The sequence below is a fragment of the Diabrotica virgifera genome, chromosome 1 (genome assembly GCF_917563875.1).
Source record: "Diabrotica virgifera virgifera chromosome 1, PGI_DIABVI_V3a".
In the NCBI taxonomy this organism is placed as follows: Eukaryota; Metazoa; Arthropoda; class Insecta; order Coleoptera; family Chrysomelidae; genus Diabrotica; species Diabrotica virgifera.
In genome coordinates this window covers 165,828,079-165,854,191 of record NC_065443.1, presented here as the reverse complement: position 1 = coordinate 165,854,191, position 26,113 = coordinate 165,828,079, and the positions used below count along the sequence as shown (strand labels likewise).

The 26,113-nt window shown below is 36.5% G+C and overlaps 1 protein-coding gene across 5 annotated transcripts in view; it reads right to left on the bottom strand.

The window, feature by feature from the left end:
* LOC114339763 (anoctamin-5) overlaps positions 1-26,113 on the bottom strand; it is a 202,643-nt gene that overhangs the window by 140,191 nt on the left and 36,339 nt on the right. The window lies entirely within an intron of this gene.

The following is a 26,113-nucleotide window of genomic DNA, read 5'->3' as shown; positions in this document are numbered from 1 at the left end:
GAACTCTATCATATGCTTTCTCAAGATCAATGAATACCATATGAGCGTCTGTTTCTTTACTAGTGTATTTTTCCATCAACTGCCTTATAATGAAAATTGCATCTGTTGTTGATCTACCTTGCATAAAGCCAAATTGATTCTCGGATATTTCGGTCTCTTCACGTATCCGTCTATCAATTACTCTTTCCCATATTTTCATGGTGTGGCTAAGCAGTTTTATAGCCCTGTAGTTTGTACATTGTTGTATATCTCCCTTGTTTTTGTAAACAGGTACCAGTATACTGCTTCTCCATTCGTCTGGCATTTGTCAAACTTCCATAATTCTATTAAATAGACCTGCTAGCCACCTTGTTCCTGTCTCTCCCAATGCTCTCCATACTTCCCCAGGCATATCATCTGGTCCTAGCGCTTTTCCTTTCTTTATTTATTGAAGCGCTTGAGCCACTTCCTCGTTGGTTATTTCTCCATTCACTTCTACTTTGTGCTTTTATTTCCAGTCCCTCACCTTCACGTGTTTAAGGCCTTCCTCTACTTTATTAATCCATCTCGTTCTGAGTCTACCTCTTTTTTTGGGACCGATTAGGTTTCTGGTCATTAATAGTTTAGACATTCTGTTCACTGCCATGCTTTCTACATGTCCCAATAGACCAGGGCATTTAGCTCTAAAAACACCCGAATAAATAAATTTTTAAATACAGCACCTAGAGACTTGCAGTTTTTTGCATTATGTTCAGAATGACGCCAGGAAAAAAGTCTACTATTTAAAAATGGGTGGAAATGCATAATTGCACTATAAAGTGCGTAAAATGCATCCAAAATTGCATAAATATAAAAATAAAGTCAAAATCAGTATACTAAGGAACAAAATTTATTATTTGGGGGGTTTTTGGGGTCACTGAATACGATTACGCCATCAGAACTGATCCCCGGATCACCTGGTGCCCAAGGTCACGGCAAGAGACGTCATCTTCTGTAGTTTCGATGGTTTTCGGCATTAAATCGATGCAAATGTATTACTCACGGGTTTTAGGAGTCGCTAAATACGAATATGATTTCAGAATTGACCTCCAGTGTACCTGGTGCCCAGGGTCGCTACTAAGGCACGTCATCTTCTGGAGTTTCGAGGGATTTCGGCACTAAATTGATGTAACTGGACCTCTCGGGGGGGTTTTTGAGGTGGTTAAACACGAAGATGCCATCAGGACACACATTAGGATCACCTGGTGCCCAAGGCCACTGTAAGGGACGTCATATTCTGAAGTTTCGAGGGATTTCGGTATCAAATTGATGTAAGCGGACTACCTACGGGTTGTTGACGTCGCTAAACACGAATATGCCATCAACACCGACTCCCTGTGCCCCTGGAGCCCAAGTTCACTGCAAGGGGCGTCCTCTTCTGGAGTTTAAGAGATTTCGGCATTAAATTGATAAAAATGGATTACTCGGGGGTTTTTGAGTCGTTAAACACGAATATGCCATCAGAACAGACCTCTCGATCACCTGATGCCAAGGTCACTGCAAGGGACGTCATGCTCTGGAGTTTGGAGGGCTTTCGGTAATAAATTGATGCAAACGGATTACTTACGTGTTTTTGGGGTCGCTAAACACGAATATGATATCAGAATTGAACTCCGGAGTATATGGTGACCAGAATCGCTACTAGAGCACATCATCTGGAGTTTCAAGGGATTTCGGCATAAAATGGATGCAAATGGATTATTTCGGTACTAAATTGATAAAAAATGAATTACTTTTTGGTTTTGGGGTTGTTGAACACGAATATGGCTTACATGAGGAATTCTGGAGTATCTTGTGATTACGGTAATCACTAATAACGTCAACGCATAATAACACTCATATAAAAAAAATAAATAGATTAACATATTAGAGTTCGTATTCCGCAAACCCAAAAACCCATGAGCAATTCGTTTACATCAATTTAGTAACAAAACTTTTCTAAACTCCATAAGATGATATACCTTAGGCACCAGGTGCTCCGGTGTTTTTTCTGTCGGCGTATTTGTCTTCAGCAATCCCAAAAACCCATGAGTAATCCGTTTGAATCTATTTATTGCCAAAAACCCTCAAAATTCCAGAAGATGACGTGCCTTAGGCACCAGGTCCTCCAGGGTTTGTTCTGATGGGGTATTCGTGTTCAGCATTCCCAAAAACCTATAAGTAATCTATTTGCATCAATATAGTACCGAAAACCTCGCCTAGCGGATGACGCCAATTATGGTGCAATAACCCCAGAGGTCAGCGATCGCAATCAGCTGTTTTACCTTTCATATTCAGCATTTTGATTTTATATAAAAGTAATATCATTGTAATTAATTTCAGTTATTTTCGATCAATTAAAAGTGAAGTATATTTGTAAAAGTTAATAAAGGGTCTTTTTAAAAAGTACCTTAGTGAGTTTAAACCTTTAAGTGGCACAGTGCAGTAAGATAAGTGGGAGAGTCCTTTAGTGATCCTCGTCGTTTTTAAACGTTTACCCGCTACGAACCAACTTCCAGGGAAAACCACAGCCGTTCAACCCCAGAAGTCTACGGAAGACCAGTGTCAAAGTGTAAAAATCCATTTATATGCCGAAAGACGATAAGAAGAAAGCAGAAAAGAAGCCAGTTCCTTCGAGAAGAAATGCACCAAAGCATAATCTTCTAACTGTAAGCAAATTTAATATTTTTTCTAATCCTAATTTAATTGCTTCACAAATTTCATCGCTTAAAATTAGTAATTCTCTTGCAACTATCAGTGAATCGATTGTCGAACCTGGTGCTGCTTCTATTTCGCAAAATAACTCAGTTGCTCAATTTAGTTTAAAAGCTAACGATAATTCTTCAAATAATACTCCAATAAACTTAGATATACCGTCTATAATTATTACTCCTGCTCCCGCTAGTCAATTAGATATTATGGCCGTGGCACCCGCTCCCGTTCTTGTTTTTGATGTCAATAAACATCTATCTGTCGTACCTGATTACGATGGAAACCCTAACGAACTGCATAACTTCATTGAAGTTACTACAATGGTTCTTGATCATTTCTGGGATCGTGCTAATCCCGAAAGCTTTCAAAATCACATGTTGACTAGAGGCGTAATGAATAAAATTAAAGGACGTGTTCGAGAAGTCATTTCTGTATATGGGTGTAAAGACTAGAACACAATAAGGACCACGCTAATAAAAAATTTTGCCGACCAACGCAATGAAAATTCGCTCACACGAGATATGGTAAACTTGAAGCAAGGGCCCAATGAGTCTCCCCAACAATTTCATGAAAAAGTAATGACACTTTTAAACACAATTTCAAATCATATCGAACTCCATAACGATAATGAAGCTGTAAAAGCAAACAAAAAGACATTCTTCCAACAACAAGCCCTAACTACGTTCCTAGCAGGATTAAGGGAACCAATAGGATCAACCATACGATCAATGAGTCCTACAAGCCTCGCTGTCGCTCTCCGATTTATCCAAGAAGAGAACAATATCAGATACTTACAAAGAACCAATTTCTCATTGCCAAATAAAACTACTCACATACAACCCCAGAGACAGCCGCAGCTCGTAACAGCACCACAATGGCAACAACCCATGCCCAGGCCCCAGTTACATCAACCATTTTTTGGAAATAATCCAGGACCGTCACGACCACAACAGTCCACATTTAATCCAAGATGGCCAATACAACCCGCTCGATTCCAACCACAGAAACAACAAACCATAACAAATACACAACCTCCAAGACCTAACCCATGGGCAAGCAAACCACCGCAACAATACAAGCCAACGCCGATGTCTGTAAGCACACGCCAAACAGGATTTAACAGAGGACAAAGCTTCAGAAATTTTAGACCACAGCCACAGCAACAATACGCTCCAAATATCATCGTAGAAGAACTGTTTAATATTGAACAGCAAGACGAAAACGACACCAATGCCTACTATGGAGAACAGGAATATTACTACCCAAATCAGGACACATATTCGGATGACTACCACGTAGAAGACTACCAGAATACCCGATACGAGGAGGAAGATGTAAATTTTCCAAAACCCCAAGAGGAAAACGAAGAAACGTAGTCGAACTCAATTCTTATTCAGACAAAAAAGAACTTCCGTATATCAAAATCCAAAATCCCCCACTCAAGCTTCTTCTTGATACAGGGGCAACCAAATCATTTCTTAACCCCGAAATTGCTTCCAAATTTTATAAAAATTTCATCAAGCACGAACCGTTTGTAGTCGGTTCAATATTTCAAAACCATTCACAAGAATATTGTGCCGAAATTCCCATCTTCCCTGAATTTAATTCTAATATTAACCTAAAATTTTACCTTTTTAAATTTCATAAAACATTTGATGGTCTTATAGGCCTTGATAACTTAAAACTTCTACAAGCACATCTTAATTTCCCAGCATCCACACTAACTACGGCACATTCAGTTCTCCCTATCTTTTATTATGAAACCAATAAAACACAGTTTTATACAATTCAATTAGAACCCAGAACAATCACACAAGTACGACTTCCAGTGAAACAAACAAAAGGCACCATACTTATACCAAAACAAGAAATACAGGGGGCGATTTTAAGAGAAACTCTCAGCGAAGCCTGCAATCAACTAGCCTGGACCGAAATGATCAACAACACCGATGAACCTATTCAAGTAGCACTCACCGATCCTGTTAAGAGCAATCCAATAGATCTTCATGAATATCATCTGTACACTTCGGACATCATTCCTATGGAAACAGAAACACTAATAGACATTGATCCCCTCATCAGAACAGATCATCTAAATCCAGAAGAGGAGATGCATATCAGACGTTTATGCAGAAAACTTGCAGACATATTCCATAATCCTGATGAGACTTTAACATTTACAAATCAAATAAAACACCATATAAGAACAACAGATGAAGTTCCAGTTTTCACAAAATCATATCGATATCCACATGTTCATCGAGAAGAAGTTAACAAGCAGATAACATCAATGCTGGACCAAGGCATCATCAGACCAAGTCAGTCGCCCTGGTCGTCGCCAATCTGGGTCGTAGCAAAAAAACCAGACGCCTCAGGAAAAATCAAATGGAGAATCGTAGTCGATTATAGGAAGTTGAATGAGAAGACTATAGATGATAGATACCCAATCCCAAATATCACGGACATCCTCGATAAACTGGGACGCTGTCAATATTTTTCCACCCTTGATCTAGCCAGTGGATTTCACCAGATAGAAATGGCAGAGGAAGATATACAGAAAACAGCATTTAACGTTGAAAATGGCCACTACGAATATCTCAGAATGCCTTTTGGATTGAAGAATGCACCAGTTACATTCCAGAGGATAATGGACAACGTGCTTAAAGGATTTGTAGGAGACATCTGCTTAGTATGCATGGATGACATTATCGTATACTAAACCTCACTCCAGGAACACATGGTCAACCTTAAGAAAATCTTCGAGAGACTACGAGAAACAAAGTTCAAGATACAGATAGATAAATGCGAATTTCTGAAAAAGGAAGTTGAATTTTTGGGTCATGTCGTAACTCCTGAAGGAATAAAGCCAAATCCAAGCAAAATTAAAGCCATCATAGACTATCCCATGCCAAGGACAAAACCATCCCAAGGCAAAAGAGATTAGAGGATTTCTCGGACTACTTGGCTATTACAGGAAGTTCATCAAGGATTTCGCAAAAATAACAAACCCTCTCACCTCATGTTTGAAGAAAGATGCCAAGATAGAACACACTGAACAATTCCTCAACTGTATCAAAATCTGCAAGAACCTGCTAACCAACGAACCACTTTTACAATACCCGGATTTTACGCAGCCTTTCAACCTCACCATAGATGCAAGCAACTTTGCTATAGGTGCTATCCTGTCACAGGGTCCTGTAGGACAAGATAAACCTATCGCATATGCATCACGAACACTGAACGAAACAGAGCTCAAATATTCCACTATTGAAAAGGAAATGCTTGCAATCGTATGGGCTACTAAATATTTTCGACCTTATTTATTTGGAAGAAAGTTCAAAATCCTCTCCGATCATCGACCACTTCAATGGCTATTTTCTCTAAAAGATCCGAACTCAAAACTTGTTAGATGGAGGTTAAAACTCGAAGAATTCGACTACGAAGTCATATACAAAAAAGGAAAATTCAACACCAACGCTGATGCATTATCCCGTATTGAAATCCACACTAAAGAAATGAACACCGTTGATGAGCACATGGAAGAAATAATCAGCCTATTATCCAGAAAAGAAGATGACGACATATCCATGGTCAACCACCCAAGTTCAGTATGCGATCCAGACGAAGTAATTCCTATGGATGATTAAGAAGAAATTATTAAAGAAAAACAAACATCCGGCCTAACTGCAGAAGAAATGAAAGTAATAGATGAAATTCTTCAGGAACAAAATCAAAAAATTGAAAGTCAGCCAATAAGTTCTCTATATCAACAAGGCAACAACACAGATGGTACCCAGCATTCTACGGAAGAAAACCCAATACTCGGAATTCCAATCAGCGAAAGACCATTGAACTGTTACAACAATCAAATCATATTCAAACTGGTAAACTACAATCCTGCAAAACCCATAACAGAACAGTGCTTCGTAACAAAGAAAAGAATGCACGTCCAACTCGACAAAAGCGACCTGAAAAATGATATTTTCAACTTCTTCAAAAATTACGTTGACACAAAAAAGAAATACGCCATCCTATTCGAAACTGATGAACTCTACCAGACTGTCTGCAACATACTTCGTGAAACATTCAAGAATTCTGCATTTGATCTTGTCAAATGCAACAACTTCTTAAAAGATATAAACAGTACAGAGAGACAGAAAACCATCGTACAAGACTATCATCAAGGAAAAACAAACCATAGAGGAATTAACGAAACAGAAATTCAAATCAGAAAACACTATTATTGGCCAACGTTGAAAAAGGACATAGAAGAATATATTAATCTCTGCGATACTTGTCAAACAAACAAATACGACAGAAATCCCGAAAAACCGAAGTTTATGTTAACCCCAACACCAACGAAACCACTGGAAATTGTTCACGTAGACACATTCCAAGCAGCAGGACAAAAATTCCTTACCATCATCGACGCATTTTCAAAATACGGACAAGCATACCCAATAGAAGGATCAAACGCTATCAACATTTTAAACGCATTCCTGTTATTCATCACACATCATGGACTACCACATATGATAATTTCGGACAGTGGAACCGAATTTAAAAATGGACTCGTTCAAGAATTCGTGGACACTCACAAGATTCTAATCCACTACACAACACCTGATAACCCGCAATCGGGTCGAGCGCTTTCACTCCACAATCATAGAGCATCTTCGAATATTAAAAGAAAAAAAGAAAACACTTAACATAAAAGACCAGATGCTTTACGCCATTATGGCATACAACAACTCTATCCACTCAGCTACCAAACAGAAGCCCATCAACGTTCTCAATGGTCACATAGATGCCCAAGATCCATTCGACATTGACATTAACAGAACACTTATAAATAATTACACACAGGAGCACAGATTGAAAACAAAAGAGATGTATAAAGAAATAAATAAGAAATTGCAAGAGAGCAAACAGAAAAATATTGAAAAATTGAACGAAAAACGACACTCACCTGTAACATATAAACCAAGCACGAAAATCTACACTCGAAAAACAGTAAAACGAAACAAATTGCTCCCCAGATTTTCATCTAAAATAGTCAAAAATAACATTCCTGTTACTATTGATACCCAAGATACTACGGTGCACAAGAAGAACATTAAACATCAACCACCAATGAAAACTAACCCCAAAAATACTTTACAGATATATCTCAGAAACAGCCCAAGAAGTAAAGATCCAGGACCTTCGAGACAATCCAGGGATCCTTCCTGTTAAGATCGGAGAAGACAGAATCCAAACTAGCACTCACGATTTCATCCACTATTTCCAATTAGAACCAATAGCACAATAAATCGAAACATTAGAATCTCAATATCAAACTACAACCATAGCTATAGAAAATGGACTCAGCCAACCGTACTTCGACAGTCTACAGAACTTCGACCAAACATTGCGATATCTCCTCAAAACAGCCCAAGAGAAACTCGACTCAATCTATCCAGCAACCAGAAATAAAAGAGGTCTCATCAATGGCTTAGGAAGTATTATAAAATCCATATCAGGAAACTTAGATCAAGAAGATGCAGTAAGATATGATGCTGCAATTCAGACACTTGAACTTAATCAACAGAATATTATTAACAACATCAACAACCAATTAAGCCTTAATAAGAAAATAATGAACAACTATAATAAGACAGTAACGTTGCTAACCCACAATCAAGAGATAATAGCAGCAGAAACCAACAGAATCAGAACGGATTTAAATCAATTCGTCTTTGATTTCAACCACTACATGCAAGTTCGAAACGTTCTAGACCAGATGAATTTAGCCTTACAAACTATCATACAAATATTAGACAGCAATTACGTTTGCAAAAATCAAAACTCTTCACAATGGACTTATAAAACCAGACGAAATCCGATGGACCATCCAGAAGATGCTAGAACATCACCCAGCTTCTCAGCTACCACACCTCCAAGAAGAAGATCTGATGAAATACTACGAGATAGTAGAAGTAGATGGTTACTATTCCAACCATTCTCTAGTCTTTATCTTACATTTCCCCATTCTTCATTCCAAAGTATTTACATATTTTCATTTATATTCACTTCCCACCATCAACAATACAATAATTATCCCACCTGGGCCATATTTAGTTTCTAATTCGGAACTTTTCCAATACATGGACCTACCATGCAGAAAAAGCGAACCGAAGAAATTCATCTGTCCAGAGAAGTTCCCACAAGAAAATACAGAAACCGATGACTGCATAAATCAAATCCTAAAATTATCCAACGACGCCGCTCATGTCAAAACGTGCCGATCACAATTAGCACAACAATTATCCAAAAATTATCTGAAGCCCACTATATTGCTGTTTTTGTATATATTGGGGTGTAATGCTAGTTCGCCTCCATGTGGTGCACCCTGGGTAACGCTAAATGAACTAGCAAAAATTTGGCGGCAGACGAACGAAAAACAAAAACAATATCCTGCCAACATCACAGATCACAAACAGAAATCTTATCTATACGTAAACATACGATGGGAACAAATAAAGGTTCTTCTCAGAACCAACTGACTAGAGATCTCGGACCGTGTATCCGAGTCTGTCACCTTAACATCGAGGGCATAAGCCAGGCAAAATGCCAAGTGTTGCAAAAAATCCTACACGATAACGACATTGACCTGGTTGCCATACAAGAGACCCATACTGAAGACAAAGTCCAGCTTGATTTAAGGGGAAAGATACCTGGCTACGATTTACTGGGAGCCACCTATGATAAACATTACGGCGTCGCAACCTACATTCGCTGCAATATAGAAAATGGTTTCCTACTTTCTGCTTCCAATGAAAATAATATACGTGAAGTAGTCACCAAGATTGGAGATATTACCGTAGTTAACATATACAAACCTCCAGCCACTACATGGAACCCAGAAGTGCTAAAGACTCATCCACATCCTACTATATACATCGGCGACTTCAACAGCCACCACGAAATGTGGAAGTACACCACGAATGATGAAAATGGGGAGGCACTAGTAGAATGGTCCGAAGAGCAAAACACATATCTAGTTTTTGATGCCAAAGACAGAGGAACATTTAAATCAGCTGCATGGAGAAAAGAATATAACCCAGACCTATGTTTTGTCTCAAAAGATACCAATGACAGACCACTAACAACTGCGAGAAGTGTCCTTGCAGACTTCCCACATACTCAACATCGTCCGGTGCTTATCACCATCGGAATATCAATTCCAATAATTAGATCATATCCTCGACCCAGGTGGAATCTTAGAAAAGCAAACTGGAAGAAGTTCTCTGAACAACTAGACCGGACCTTGAGCTGGGTCCCTCCAACCAGCAAACATTATCAGAGGTTTGTGGGCGCAGTAATAAGCACTGCCAAGAAAACCATCCCTAGGGGGTATCGCAAAGAATATGTGCCTGGATGGACTGAAACATGTGAAGACTTATACACGAAGTTTCTCGAAAGTGGTGACCGAGAAATAGCCGATGAGCTTTTACACAACATCGATACAGCTAGACGCCAAAAATGGATAAAGACTGTCGAAAACCTTGACTTCAAAAAATCAAGCCGGCAGGCATGGTCCTTGTTGCGGAAAATTGGAGGAGCTAACCAGCTGGAATCCAGAGAGTCTAAAATGTCTCCTAACAAGGTTGCCTCCCATATAGTATCTCTATCCAGAGCTCCACGAGATCGAACACATACTACCAACGTGAAAAGAGACTTAAGGGCATTAAAACAAATGAACAGAACAAACTCCGAATATTCAGCAAGAATACTTATTTCTGAAATCACACATGCGCTGAAAGAAATGAAATCAGATAAAGCACCTGTCTTTGATGGTATCCATCCAGAGTTCTTGATACACAGTGGTGCATACACGAAACAGTGGCTTGCAATGTTCTTTAATGATATACTTCAGTCAGGTAACATTCCTTTCTCACTTAAGCGAACAAAGATAATTGCCATTCCGAAACCGGGAAAATCAAACGATAAGCCAGAAAACTACCGCCCCATAGCTCTACTCAGCATGGTATATAAACTATTAGAAAAGCTTCTCCTCAACAGAATTAGTCACAGGATACTAGAAAATGTCCCCATTGAACAAGCTGGCTTCCGCCCTCATCGAAGCTGTACGGACCAAGTGCTGTCATTAACAACTTTTATAGAAGCTAGTTTTCAAAAGAAACAAAAGACAGCAACAGTATTTATAGATCTAACAGCAGCATATGATACTGTTTGGAGACAGGGATTAATATATAAACTGGCCCGCATTATCCCCTACAGAAAGATAATTAACCTCATTGACAACATGCTCACCAACAGAGCCTTCCAGGTTATAATGGGAAAGGAGACGAGTAGACAGATGAAACTTAACAATGGTCTTCCACAGGGTTCTGTCCTTGCCCCTGTACTTTTCAGCCTCTATATTGCTGACATGCCTGAAACCGAATCTCGGAAGTTTGGATATGCTGACGACTGGACCCTTGCAACAAGCCACCAATCTTTAGAAACTACAGAAATCACTCTCACGAATGACATCCATCCTCAGCGAATACCTTAAGAAATGGAGACTACAGCCAAGTACTACAAAAACTGAAGTATCAGCTTTTCATCTAAACAACAAGTTGGCAAACAGAGAATTGCGAGTGTATTTTAATAACAAGCTGTTAAAACACAATAAATACCCGAAATACCTTGGGGTTACTCTAGACAGAACGCTCACATTCAGAGAACACCTGACGAAAACAGCAGCAAAATTGAAAACACGCAACAATATAATACAGAAACTCTGCGGCACTACATGGGGGTCCACAGCATCAACATTAAGATCCTCTGCTCTTGGCCTGATATATCCGGTGGCAGAATACTGTGCTCCAGTGTGGCTAAACAGCAGGCATACCCACCTGGTCGACACCCAACTAAACCGTACTATGCGTATGATAACAGGCACAATTAAGCCCACCCCTACAATGTGGCTACCTACCCTTAGTAATATAGCACCACCCAACCTACGCCGCGAACATGCATTGGTTAAAGAATATAACAAAATAATGGACAGTCGCCAGCTTCTAGTCCACAACGACATCCCCGATATTTTTGGAAACCGTCTCCGATCCAGGTTACCCCCTCTACAATCTGCTCAAGCGCTGCAGCAATCCAACTTTGACTTAAATACCCGATGGAGAGAAGATTGGGAAAGTAGGACAGATCCACATTACCATAGTCTACCGAACATCATAGGGAAACCTGGCGAATTTGAACGTCCCCGTAAGATTTGGGCAGCCCTTAATCGAATTCGAACAAACTGTGGAAGATGCGCCGACTCCCTCCACAGATGGGGTAAACTCCCCTCGCCTTCTTGTGACTGCGGCGCTGCAAGACAGACGATCAGTCACATTGTTCAGGACTGCCCACGCAGAGCATACACAGGCGACCCTATAGACTTTGTAATGGCAACCGAAGGGTCAATCGAATATATAAAAAAATTGGACATCTGTTTGTGATGCATTGTATAATGCATAAATCTAAATATGTTCTGTGATATACTTAAGCCATACGCTAAATAAAATAAATGCTGTTTTTCCAAAAGCTACTAAAATTTCCACCGACTGTTCTACTTCCAAAATTGAAGTACTAGAAGGAACATTCCTGATAGAACTACTCCCAGGATGCGAGTTCAGAACCAACAACGAAGTTTACATCAACTCCAAAGCAGCAGTAAAAGAAGAACCTTTAACCCTGCCCAAGATCAAAATTAAATTCCAAGGAGAAGATCCATCAGTGAAGCCTCTAAAGTTAGACAGAATCCAATTAGATGAACTGCATAAACTCTCAACCGAAGAAGAAAGACTCCAACCCGTGTCCCTAACAACAATGGACCATTCTCATCTGTGGACACCACCAATATATTTTTTGGTAATTGCCCTTATCATTCTCCTGGTTTACAAATTACGAGAGTTATGGAAAAAGAAGAAAATGGAAGAAGACGAAGAAGAGGATGCAGCCGATCCGGAACCAACGCCTTCAGTTTTGTTCATCCCTCACAAAACTTCTCAAGGGGATGGAGAAATTATGGTGCAATAACCCCAGAGGTCAGCGATCGCAATCAGCAGTTTTACCTTTTATATTCAGCATTTTGATTTTATATAAAATATCATTGTAATTAATTTCAGTTATTTTCGATCAATTAAAAGTGAAGTATATTTGTAAAAGTTAATAAAGGGTCTTTTTAAAAAGTACCTTAGTGAGTTTAAACTTTTAAGTCGCCCTTTGCAGTGACCCTGGGCACCAGGTTTTACGATGGTCTGCTTTGATGGCATGTTAATGTTTACCGACCGCAAAAACCCCCGAGTAATTTATTTTTATCAATTTAATGCCGAAATTCTTTAACTTCAGAAGATGACGTCCCTTGTAGTGACCTTGGGCACCAGGTGCACAGGGGGTCGGTTGTGATAGCATATTCGTGTTTAGCGACCTGAAAAACCCTCCAGTAATCCATTTGCATCAACTAAATGCCGAAAGCCCTCGAAACCCCAGAAAATGACGTGCCGTAGTAGTGAACCTGGGCACCAGGTATTCTGAAGTTCAATTATGATGGCATATTCGTGTTTAGCGACCCCAAAAATCCGTAAGTAATCCGTTTGCGTCAATTTAATACCGAAATCCCTCGAAACTCCAGAAGATGACGTCCCTTGCAGTGACCTTGGGCACCAGGTGATCCGGTGGTCTGTTCTGATGGTATATTCGTGTCTAACACCTCAAAAACCCCTGAGCAATCCATTTTTATCAATTTAATGCCAAAACCCCTCAAAACTCCAGAATATGACGTCTCTTGCACTGACCTTGGGCACGAGGTGATTCGGGGATCAGTTCTTATTGCGTAATCGTATTCAGTGACCCCAAAACACCCCAAATAATAAATTTTGTTCCTTAGCATACTTATTTTCACTTTATTTTTATATTTATGGAATTTTTGATGCATTTTATGCACTTTACAGTGTAATTATGCATTTCGACCCATTTTTGAATAGTAGACTTTTTCCTGACGTCATCCTGACCATAATGCAAAAAACTGCAAGTCTCTAGGTGCTGTATTTAAAAATTTATTGATTTTGTGCTAAATGCCCTCGTCTACAACCATCTGATTCTTTATGACTTGACGAACCTGCTGATGGTAGGTTCTTTGTACAAAGGCATTCATTCGTTGTTGGCTTTTCTCTCCCAACCGTCTTCTGTCTTCCGTCCTCCGAACAGGCGTCTGAATATTTTCCTTTCCTATCTTTCCAGACTATCCTCTTTCTTCTCATTTAATGTCCATACCTCGCAGGGACATGTCACTGTGGGTCTAATTACTGTTTTATATATTCGGAGTTTGCCTTGTCTAGAAACGTATTTTGAGTTCATTAGGGCTCTTAAAATATTTAATTTTTTATTCCCTTTCGCAATTCTGGCATCGAGCTCCCATTTCTCTTTTCCATTTTTATTGAATACTACACCCATGTATTCAAAATTGTCCACCCTTTTAAAACTACAGCTTTTACCACTTACGGACCTTACACTAAAGTCTTCTTCTTTATTTCTTCTGTCCCTCCCACGATCATATATCCGGTTTTGTCTTCATTTAGTTCCAATGCGAATTTAGTCCCGAGATGCATCTCGGGCCAGCCAATTTTAAGTTTTGTCAAGAATGTAAGCAAATTTTGTATTGAAATTTGGTATGTGGGGTTAGAATAATATTTGGAACAACTTTTTCCGATATCTCTAACGCGAAGTAAAATATCGAAAATTTCCCTGTTTGTGGAGTCGCAGTAGGCTGCATTTAAAATTTAAATTTCAGCTATCTTAAAAAATGTATACATTTAACCTGTATGGCTGTGCAAAATTTCAAATTTGTATTTATTTTGATAGTCAAAATGTCTTCATCTTAAATGGGACATACTGTGTATATGTCAATTCTTTTGTAAATAATTTGGTTGTTGAACCATAAAAGGATATACCGTTCTTGGACAAAAATTTGTTGATTGCTATTATTCGTTGAAGAACGTTTCTCCAATGTTCCCTTTTCTTCTAAATAACTTTTTTCCATTAATGTTACTACTTGTCCTGCTGTACTACTTCTCTTGACTGCGTACCAATTGATGAAATATGTTCAGGAGATCGCTCATGTTGAATAACTGTCCTATCGATATATTTCCAATCATTATACGCATCGAAAGTTAGAAAAACAATAATTTTCGTGGAAATCAGTTTACAAACGAACAATAAACAAGGCTACATTTAGGACTGAAGGTACACTAACAACTCGGGAAAATTTTTCCCCGTTGACTTTCATTTTATAAAAAATTGCACTTTGCAAATGTCTGGTTTTATTATTATCCGGTTGTATAACACTTTCATTAATTTTATCAATATATTGATTAGGTCGATTATTTATAAGATATTGTTGAAATTCCAGATTTAAATGTTTTGGCCAATTCCCTATATTGCTAGGAAAAGAGTTGAGTTATTGACATTGTAGTTTTCTATAGGAGATGACGGAGATGTACTTGTGACAGGTGAAGTCGCTTCACAAAGGCGTGAAGCACTGTTGTTATAGGCGAATAATTTTAAAAATCATTTTGTTATTGCAATAAAAAGAATAAGTTTGAGGGTACATGAGGATATTTTTCCAAAAATTAGAATCCTATTTAAAAGCGAACAAGCAACAACATGGTTATGTAGATTCGTCTTTCGAAATAGCAAATTCAGTTCTTAAAAATTGTGTAAATAATATTATCTTACAGTACATAGAGTTTAAAGTTTGTTTTAAACTGTAGTATACAACAAATCGAATAAGCGGGTAATAAATAATATCAACAACAAACTTTCCAAACACTATCACTATAAACCGGAACAGTCGACATTCTGATTTGGAAAATACTTTTTTAAGATAAATACTGATATCAGACAGAGTGTTATCAATATCAATTTAGGCATATTTAATTCAAAAATAAATAACCGAAAGTTCAGAAAGTGTATAATTAAATATTGTTCGGCGTATGTTTTTGGTTCAAGTCAATGTAAAGGCTAATGTCAATATAATTTAGATAATTGCATATCATTAACAAAAAATGTAAATAGGCATCAAATACACTGTCATAATTTTCCTTCAAGTTTTAAAAGTATTTTGATAAAAATCAAAAATAACTAACAAAGTGCTGCCGTATGAACCAAGTGAAATAATATCTAATGTGGTTTTCAATTTTTCTTTCGCATTTTCAACAAAAACTTTTCGTTTATAAATTCGCAAAATCTGTGTTATTGCGTTACCGCTCCTGCAATACTTAGATGAGATTTATCGATGGATTCTTATGTAGTTTTTTCTTCTAAATCCAAATCTGAAAACGGCATTTCGATATCTCTAACCGTCTTCGAGATAATCGACCTAAAAGTCTAAAATTACGACCTAAAAGTCCTAAATTATCAGTCGTTTACCAGCACTGGAAGCGTACGGTTGTATGTTTTGTTTTGTTCTTGTGTTTACACATTTTGTTATTTGTTTTGATTTGATGTGTTGTGAATACTAGCTGTAAGTGTTTTATTTTTTTTATTAATATCATCACATCACCAAGTTTAAACGACCTAGTTAAATATTTGTATAATATTTAACCTTGACACCATGACGTCCAAAAATTGTGAAATTTGCTTAGCTGAATTTTCTGAAAACGAAAAATATCAGATACGTTGCCATGGAGATTGTAAACGGTTTTTTTGCATCAAATGTTCTGGTCTCAATAAAACAACGGCAAAAACTCTACTGGACCCAAAAAATTCTCATTTAAGATTTTTCTGTACTTTATGTGATTCGCCTAGTCTCAGATATCTAAATGAAAAAATTAACAATCTTTCAAAAAATCAAATACCACAAGAGAATTTTGACGCCTTAATTCAAGTTACAAAAAAACTCACTGATAATTTGCCAATTTTCATCGAGACATATGATTTATTAACCAAAAATGACGGCAAATTAGACTATATTACGAAAAAAATTGACGAGATACATAAATTAAATAACCTGCTAAATCCTGAATATCTTTTAAAATCGATAAGGCAGATGGAACAAGATATCTTCAATATATCGTCAGTTTTTTTCGGCTGTTCCAATGACACGATTAAGGTGCAAGTCCAAGATTCAAATTCATCTGAGATAAAATTGGGACTAGATAGGCTCTCTTCAAACGTAAGTGAAATATCTAATCAAATGAGTAATCTTTCAAATAAACTACCTGCTATACCAACGAAGAAAGATGTATCGAAGAGAGACATTGTGTATGCCACTTCAAGTACTCAAACCGAAGACACTCAACATTTCGAAGCTAGTCCAGTCACAAAATCAAAAAGTGCAGAAGATAAATGCCACTTTGTCGTTATTAGCAACTTAACCCCAATTTACACTCCTATTCAAGTAGTTCACTACATTAAAGAGAAGCTAGGTATCAAGGAATATATAAGATGTTATGCCCTTCTTAAAGATGCCAACACAACAACAGGGTCCTCATTCAAAATAGGTATTAAGTCTAAAACATCTATTGACTTATTATTTAATAAGGAAATTTGGCCACCTGGTGTAAACATTAAATGGTCTACAGAATCCTCATGCTCCGAACCAACAACTTCATCTGAGGCAAATATGAAACCGAAGCACATCAGAAGCCCAGTTAGCTTGGAAAATCCAATTACCATTCCAAGTAAAAACAAAAATGAAGTTCAAAACACAAATATACTTACTGACAAGCAGGCCATCGAAATTTGCAAATCTAAAGATCCGTTCCGTTCCCAAATTAATTTCATTAAGAAAGATACTTTGGAACCATCAATAAATTTGGATCCTTTAACACCACCAAGAGTTAGATTAACCAATAACTCAAACAGTCGATATCTTCTAGCAAGATTAAGGGAACCGGATATATTAAAAGCAATTAAGCTACATCTTGCTTTCCTACCCGACCAGCCTGCCTCAGTATTTTGTGATGGATATACCAACACCAGTGTGAAACTATTTTTGGCTTCCGAAGGACTACCTACCAAGACTGAGGAACTAAGAAAAATTCTTCTAAAATTTAACGATGCCTATGGAATTGGTCCAGCTGAGGTGGAAGCTGATCTTGTTGCTTATAGTTCCTTTCTAAGTTCAGAAAGAATCATACATCTACAAAAATCAAGGGAATGTCACCGAAATTATTATTCTACTAGCTCTCCAAGACGAAATTTTTAAATAACACGACGTGTTCTGAGGAACTAGAAACCTCGAATAATTTTAGTGATGACAACTTTAGTATGGTTCTGATTAATATTCGTTCTATAAGAAATAAAACTGACGAATTATTTTTGTTTCTGGAAGAATTAGGATTTCCCCCGATAGTTGCGGTTACAGAGCACTGGCTTGAAGTCAACGAGCCTTTTTTTGTAGAAAAATATACCACAATTGCTAGGTATGATCGTCCAAGTTCAGCTCATGGAGGCACCCTAATTCTTTCTAGAAATAATGATTTTTCTCTGATTACAAAATATGACTTTCTGTTAAATGAAGCCTTCTTTGAGTTTTCCCTAGTTTATAATACAAATCTTAATCTTTACATTATTTGCATCTATAGATCACCTGACTCCCCTGTGGAACTATTTTTTCAGAACCTGCTAAATTTGTTAGATGACTTGCCTCATAGAAGCAGAAAAATTCTATGCGGGGACTTCAACATTAATTATGATGCTGCTTGTGCTACCCAAATGTCCTTGGTCAACATATTTGAATCATATGGTCTCTCAATGCACGTTAATTCTCCTACAAGGATTACAAAAACTTCATCTACCATAATTGACTATATTGTCTCAGATTTCTCAGCCCTTGATGTCTGCTCTACAATTATTAATGCGGGATTAACAGATCATGAAGCAGTATTTACGAAGTTTAATATCTTCAGCAAACCCTCCTCGAAAACCCGACGTTTAGGTAGGATTTTTTCCGCTGGGAATTTTCATAAATTTCAAAATTTATGCTTAACTTCTGAGTGGCATTTTCCTTCTGCGGACGTGGACTATAATTTCAACGATTTTATAGAAAAGCTTGTCTCTATCTTCAATAAGGCATTTCCTTTAATTTCAATTAAGCCAAAACATCACAAACCCTGGGCTACAAAAGGTATTCGCATATCAGCCAAAAATATGCGCTCACTATTGTATATCAAGAAATTTGCTACCAACGTCTCTGTCACTCAATATATCACCAAGTACAGGGTAACCTATCTAAAACTCATCAAATCAGCTAAAAAAGCCTACTATCAAAATCGTATGGAAAGCTCTAAAAGTGTTGCAAAAGAAACTTGGTCCATAATAAACGATCTTCGAAATAGAACTCACGCAGTTCAAACATTTGCCCTTCCAGACCCGGAAAACCTAAACGAATATTTCGTTAATGTGAGTAAAAATATAACTTCTACTATTTTGCCACAAAAACATCCCATTTCCTATCTCCCCAATTCAGGAGGGTTCTCGAATTCATTCTTTTTAAGACCAATCGATATAACTGAACTGATCCAAACTATCAATAGTATCAAAAGCAAATCATCCTGTAGTACTGATGGACTATCCATAAAAATCTTCTCAAATCTCACAGAAAATGTGTTGGAAAACCTCGTCTCACTAATTAATGATTCCTTTGAAAGAGGCAAATTCCCAGAGTGCCTAAAGATAGCCATTATTATTCCCCTTCATAAGGGTGGTGAAAAATCTAATGCTTGCAACTATAGACCTATTGCCTTACTACCGGTACTTTCAAAAATTATTGAGAGACTCATAAAAACCCGTCTCATGTCCTTTCTCATTGATAACAACATCTTATCCCAAAATCAGTTCGGCTTTTTAACTAATAAATGTACCACTGATGCCTTGTTTTCTGTGTTTCATGAGATTTACCAAGCACTAAACAATAATCTTTATACTGCCACTGTTTTCTGTGACTATGCCAAAGCTTTTGATTGTGTAAATCACGACATTTTGATTAAAAAACTAAATTTCTATGGGACTCGAGGTATTTCTTTGAATTGGTTCCAATCTTACTTGAATAATAGGAAACAAATAGTTAGAGCAAATGATACTGACTCTAGTCTCAAAAACATTGTATGTGGGGTACCACAAGGTTCAGTATTGGGTCCTCTACTGTTCCTTATCTTTATAAATGACATCACTAACTTAAAAATCGATGGAAAAATTTTTCTTTTTGCTGATGATACCAGTATCACTTGGAGCAACTCAACTATTGCATCTCTTCATGCAACTATAACTTCTGATTTGCTTACGATAAAAACCTGGTCTGACTCTAATTTACTCTCTTTTAACGTGGATAAGACAGTAGCATTATCCTATAAAAGTGCTCTTCAACCCCTGCTTGTTAATAACAGCCAGATCTCTACCGTTGATTCTGTAAAATTTCTTGGTATTTTTTTAGACAGCAACCTCAAATGATCCCTTCATATCGATGTGTTAAGTAAGAAACTCGCCTCAGCCTGCTATGCTATAAGATCTGTTTCGAAAGAACTCAATTTAGCATCTTCTAAACTAACATATTTTTCTTTGTTCGAGTCTCATCTTCGATATGGTCTTCCTTTTTGGGGTTCTAGTACAGCTGCCCAGTTAGATGTTATTTTTAAATTACAAAAAAGAGCAATAAGGTATCTGTTTGGCCTCAGAAGAACAACACATTGCAGAAGTTACTTCAAAGATCACGGCATTTTAACCCTTACATCTTTATATATTTTAGAAACTGTTTGCTTAATTCGTAAACACATGCATGTCTTTCCAGCAAGGCCTCGTCATGACTACTCCACCAGAAATTCAAATTTTGATGTCTATTTACCGATCCCGTCCTCTGAGTTAGTAAAGAAATCTATATTATATTCCGCAAAAAAACTATACAACCATCTTCCTTTACAACTCAAATCTGCAACATCTTTCCCCAAGTTCCGTAAAATGACAAAAGCTCATCTATCTAAAAGACCATATTATTCAGTAGAAGAGTTTCTTAATGACTAACTAAGAAATTACAGTAATGTACAAGTAACCAAACTTATTTATATTTGGGTGTCACATGCAGCAGCTTAAACTTATTAGTTCCTATGTCTATAAATAGTTTACTTTGTTGTATATTCACTTTGCAATTTCTATAAATTGTTGCAAATATATCGATTTTGTTTTTTTTCTTTACTTTATTAACTTATATTTTGTATTTATGTATATTTTTTTTATATTGACGATTTATCAAATTTCAGAAAATTGTATTTGTTATTGTTATTGTTAGATATTATTTATTTATTTTTTCTGACTTTAATTAAGCTTTGTCCATAAAATTTGTATTTTCAGTGACAATAAAGCATATTTCTACTTTATTCTATTCTATAAAATGTGACGTCACAATCCTTTTATTTTCTGCCGACACACTAAACGTCAGCTGAAATCGTTGCTAGTAAGTAGGCTAGTTTTTTAATCTCGATTTGTTAAGCAAAGCATAGGATGGCATAGGTTATTTACATTTGGGTTTGACACTTCGTGAATGTCAAACTAAAATTTAAATTAAGTATTAATAAAATATCAATGACATTTGATAGTGAATTTAATTATTATATAAAATAAATAAGATGTTCAAAAATACAATTTGAGTATATTTTAAAAGCAATAATTTATTAATAGACAAGGCGAAAACGGCGGGTTCGTTGGAAAAAATATTCCCATGAGACTTTTTTGCATAATCACATTTGTAATACACCCCAGAATAAGGTTCAAGAAGTCGCCCACGAGAAAAGTGGTCCAAATTTTTTATAACAATTTTTTTTAATCGAATTGCAAAAATTGTTATTTTTGGTCTGGACAATTTTTTTTTTAGATTTTTGGGCCATTCTGGACAAAAAAGGTCTCTTGTAATTTTTCTCTAAAGCTGATGGTTTTCGAGTTATAAGCAATTTAAAATTTGAAAAACGCAAAAATAGCCATTTTTAAGACTTAATAACTCGGTTAAAAATTATTATTCTGAAAGTCAGAAAGTGACTAAATCAAAGTTTAAACCCCCCCCCCCCCCTACATGATCCTGAAGAAATCTGTGTCATTCATTTATTATTAAGCTGCTATTTTTAATTATTAACAATAAGCCGTAAGAGCGTATTGACGCGGCTGTAAATGTGAATGCGAGTAAGATGCCCCATTGGACTGCCGGAATGGCATCTCTCTCGCACTCACCATAGACGGCCGCGTAATACGTGCTGGCGCTTATTATTATTACTTAAAAATAACAGCTTAGTAATAAAATTATTACAAAAATTTCTTCAGGATCTTGTAGTAGGGGGGGCTTTAAACTTTGATTTAGCCACTTTCTGACTTTCATAATAATAACTTTTAACCAATTTATTAAGCCTTGAAAATCGCCATTTTTTGTTTTTTTTTTTTTAATTATAAATTGTTTATAACTCGAAAACGATCAACTTTTTTTGAAAAGAGAAAAATTACAAGAGACCTTTTTTGTCCAGAATGGCTCAAAAAACCTAACAAAAATTTGTACGGGCCAAAAATATTGATTTTTGCAATTTGATTAAAAAAAATTGGACCTCTTTTCAGGTGGGCGACTTCTTGAACCTTATTCAGGGATGTCTCACGAATGTGATTATGCAAAAAAATCTCATGGGAATATTTTTTCTAACGAACCCGCCGTTTTCGCCTTGTCTATAACAGCTTTAAAAAGGTTTATACGAGTATACGGCCTCCTCTCTAATGGGATTATCTAATGATAAATGGACTGTTCCATTTGTTATGAAATGAAAATTGTTATTATAGTCGGTGCGCTAAACTCAGACACAAGTGGCTAGTGATTTTAGTAGGTAATTTTTTTGTTTTTTGCGAATTTTGCCAAAATTGGCAAAATTACTAAGCATTTAGTAATTATTAACTATTTAGTAATTTTTTTGCCAAATTGGCAAAATTATTGACAAAAATCACTAGCCAGTTGTGTCTGAGTTAGCGAACCGACTATATGGAATAATATTATTTGGAATAAAAAATTATGGTCTGATATGTGCAATTACATCCTTCTAACGGAAAAAAATTGAAGATTTTTCTCAAATTATGGATACCAACAACATTTTCATTTATAACTCTTTTATTTTTAATTTGACGAAGAAACGTTATTCTTCATAAAAAGCTCTTCATGGTCTAAGATTTATTATGCAACCATCACATTATATAAAATTTTATTAATTTTATACGAGGTATATAAAAAATATGAATGTCGATCAAGAGTAAAGTACTTTTATAGTTCATAACATATAAATTATAATGATATATGTAATTGCACATTAAAACATAATTATTATTAATTCTAAACAACTTTTCATAATAGCAATTTTCCATATTATAAATTAAAATACGTAAATAAACAAAGTTTTTGTTATGATAATTTTCGCATTTTCAGCTTGTTTTTCTTATTTTTGTTTCTAGAAAAGGCAATCATGCAAACACCTGCAATGGTAAACTCGTCCATTTAAGTTGTTAAAAAGAATATTTCAAAGGAAAGGAAATATATTGAAGATTTGGACTCCCCTGCTACTTCGCCGACACCTAATAAAAAAAGAGAAAAGTCGTACCTAAAACTGACTTGAAGGATTTTGAAAGGGCTTCTTCGTCTGTTAATATTTATTTATAATATTGCTTTCAAGAAAATTTATATTTATATGCATGCATCCAAAAATTGTTTTCGAGAAAGACTACACTTTGATCCTTTGAAATTTTAAGTTAATGAAATCAATCACGAAAGAGATTTAATAGGAGGGTCCAGATTCTCGTTAGAGGAATATTAAAAACAGCCAAAGAATAGACATATAAAAATCAAATAGCCAGCAGCTAAGAATAAATCCGCCCGGAAGGCACTACTCTTTAATATCATCCATATTAATTTTATCCGATATTTAAATTTATCCGATTTAATTAATCATCCGATATTTTTATACTATGGTATTTTCTTCATCTAGCATGTCCTTTCGGAACGTTGATTACCATCATAGCTATTTTAATCTTATTCACTGCTATTGTATCAATGTCATACCAAACTCGCACATTCGTCAACAATGAAGTCTTTATTCATCCGGAACCGCTTTTGCCTGCAATTTTCTATTGCATAGTATGTTGTAGCAACCTATATTTGGGCCTCTCGTTACAAGTCCGAACTACTCCAGCTTTCTCTACTTGATGTTTTTTATAAATCTCGGTGGTCTTGCCGAAACATTCTATATATATATATATATATATATATATATATATATATATATATATATATATATATATATATATATATGTATAACCGGTTCTATAGCGTTCTACGCCTTCCGGTACCCAATCGCCAAGCCTGTCGATCTAGCCAGTCTCTTTCTTGAAGATTTCTTTCTGACATGGCTTTTGTAATTCCTTGTTTCCAGGAGGTCGGTGGCCTTCCTCTTTTCCGTTTTTCTGGCGGTATCCAACTCATTGTAGCATTCTAGCATTGTGGAATTTCGATTCTTCCCCACCCAAGAAACTTTTAAAAGTCTTCTATAGCACCACGGATAGTAGAATTACCAAGTAGATGCATCCGCAATGACAATTTTAGGTCTCTGTTGCATAAAACCATAATACCTTGGATATCCTTCTGAAAGCAGCTCTGGTTTGTTCAATTCTGGATCTAATTTCACTGTGACTCTCTGGGTCAAAATTTAACTGATATCTAAGGTAAATAATTTAATCAACCTAGTGGAACATATTAAGGAGCAAGAGAAAAATACCAAGGAAGTCCTGGGGGAGACGCTTAGGCAGAACACGTACGACAAGGGAATTGATATCGATATGTCCTAAGAGAGAAACTTACGAAGAAATGTAATTGGGGAAGCCGACCCAACATAGGGATAAAGGCAAAGAACTGTAACACATTAGACCCAAATCTTTCGTCTGATCAATTTGATTCATATTTACACTGTTAATATGTATACTATATTGTTGGAATACTACACACACCCAAACTTATATGGAATCACCATGTATTTCAAAGTAATATTTATTTCTTTTAAAAAAACTTGTTATTGCGAAGAATAAAGGTTTCTATTGAAAATAAACAAATATATAAGACAATCGGATAGTACATCTCGGTACGGTATAGGTTATTTGCTTGAGTTGCAAATTGAACGAAAATAAATAAACTAACTTTTGCGTCTAAAAACGAAAATATGCCTAATGTGGGGTTAAAGAACTTACAACGAGGAGAGATTATTATCTGGAGGGACATAGCTTAGAGCTAGGCGTAATACAGGGCGTTCTGTCCAAAACCTATGCTAGGTAACAGGAACTAGGAAAGCTCAAAAATAAAGCAAGGGAAAGTCGCCAAAAGTAATAACGGCTCTCCAAGATCGTTTAATTGTCCAATCAGCTGGAAGACACCCAACCATTTCTCACCTGCAGCTCCAAAGGCAGCTTTTGGAACCTATAGGTGTAACTGTCTGAGTTGAAACGATAAGAAGAAGAGTTCGTACCAAGAATTATACAGCAGGAGATAGTTATGGGTTCCCGAGTTTTCCAGGCAGCACAAGATTGATAGCCTAAATTGGTGTCTTCGCCACCAAAACTGGAACATTGGGAATTGACAAAATGTGCTATTTCAAAAAAAGTCAGGATTTGTGTAAAATCAGATGACCCACGAAATCGTGTACTTAGAGGTCGAGGAAGACAAGCAAGAAAGAAAAGTGTCAGATCTGTTCACAAATATACAAGGGAAAGTGTAATGTTCCGGAGAGGAATTGTGATCCGTAAAAAACTCCTTTAATTTTCATCCAATCAACTTTAACTGCTCACAGGTATGTTGATAACCTGTAGTCAGGCTCTGGAGAGGTGCAACAGGAGAAAATTTAATTTTATTGCCTGATAATGGACGTTTACATACCATTAGAGTGACTACAGACATCATTGAAGCATAAGGCATCCCTTGTTTGGAGTGGCCTGCTTGCTCACCCGAGCTTAATCCTATAGAGTATTTGTGGGATATGCTTAAAAGAACAATTAGAGCTCGCCGGGATAATCCACAAAACACCGCACGGCTAGTACAAGCTGCTCTTAAAGGATGGAGCAACCTACCACATCAAAATGTTGATAATTTGATTAGGAGCGTGCCTACGCAAACTGAAGCTTGCATAAGGACTAGAGGTGATAACACTGACTACCACAAAATGCAAACAAAAATAAATAAAAACAATTTAAACATTATTCGTTTTACATTGAAATTTTGTATGCTATTGACTTTAAAACAACTACTTTTAATTTGTTTGTTATATTAATACTTTATTGTTTTATTTAATTGTTATGTATTTGTTAT